The sequence below is a fragment of the Tachyglossus aculeatus genome, chromosome X4, assembly GCF_015852505.1.
Source record: "Tachyglossus aculeatus isolate mTacAcu1 chromosome X4, mTacAcu1.pri, whole genome shotgun sequence".
Classification (NCBI taxonomy): domain Eukaryota; kingdom Metazoa; phylum Chordata; class Mammalia; order Monotremata; family Tachyglossidae; genus Tachyglossus; species Tachyglossus aculeatus.
Window position 1 is genome coordinate 52,770,338 of NC_052098.1, and position 1,051 is coordinate 52,771,388.

The 1,051-nt window shown below is 44.4% G+C and overlaps 1 non-coding gene across 1 annotated transcript; it reads left to right on the forward strand.

Moving 5' to 3' along the window:
• Positions 1-659: 659 nt before the first annotated feature.
• LOC119948241 lies at positions 660-797 on the forward strand. The gene has a single exon (XR_005456651.1). It is a non-coding gene; the product is annotated as a small nucleolar RNA SNORA7 (small nucleolar RNA).
• The last annotated feature ends 254 nt before the right edge of the window (positions 798-1,051 follow it).

Below are 1,051 nucleotides of genomic sequence, written 5' to 3' on the forward strand. Positions count from 1 at the left end.
TGCAGTATGAACTGGAGTGGGGAGCGACAGGAGGCAGGGAGGTCAGCAAGAAGGTTGATGCAGTAATCAATATGAGACAAGATAACTGGTCAGAGTAACGTGGTAGCAGTTCAGATGGAGAGGAAAGGACAGGTTTTAACAACATTTTGAATGTTGAACTGATAGGATTCGGTGACAGACTGAATATTTTTGGTTGAATTAGAGAGATGAGTCGAGGATAACACCAAGATTACTGGCTTGTGAGGCAGGGAGCGTGGTGGTGCTCTCTGCAATGATAGAAAAGTCACAAGGAGGACAGGGTTTGGATGGAAAGATAGGGAGTTCTGTTTTGGTCATGTTAGGTTTGAGATGCAATAACAACAGCAATAATGCTAATAAAAATAGTAATGATAATGATGTAACAATGGTATTTATTCAGCACTTATTATGTGCCAAGCACTGTACTAAACGCTGGGAAAATATAAGATAATTAGGTCCCACATGGGGTGCATATTCTAAGTAGGTGGGAGAACAGGTATTGAATTGTTATTTTGCAGATAAGGGAACTGGGGCACAGAGAAGTGAAGTGATTTGCCCCTGGATAGAGCATGGGCCCAGGAGTCAGAATGACCTGGATTCTTATTCTGTCACTTCATTTCCCTGTCCCTTGTTACCCTCATCCTCTTTCAGGATCACACCTGGAGAGTTTCCAGTACTCTACCAGTCTCGGCTACTGGAGGGAGAATCAAGCAGAGGCCTATCCATTCCATTCCTAGCTTGGGCAGTGGCTAGTGAGTGGAAGGTAATCTGCTACAAGTCAAAGCTCAGCTGTGGTGGGCAGCAGTGACATGGGAGAGAGTTGAGGGTAGAGACTCGGGTTTACTGAGTGGAAGAAGGCAATAGTAAACCACTTCTATATTTTTACCAAGAAATACTCTGTGGATACACTACTAGAATGATTGCAGATGGAGGTGGGGTGTTCTGGGAGAGATGTGCCCATGGAGTCACTATGGGTCAGAGATGACCCAACAGTATAGGGCAAGACATTTCCCTCATCTGTAAAATGGGGATT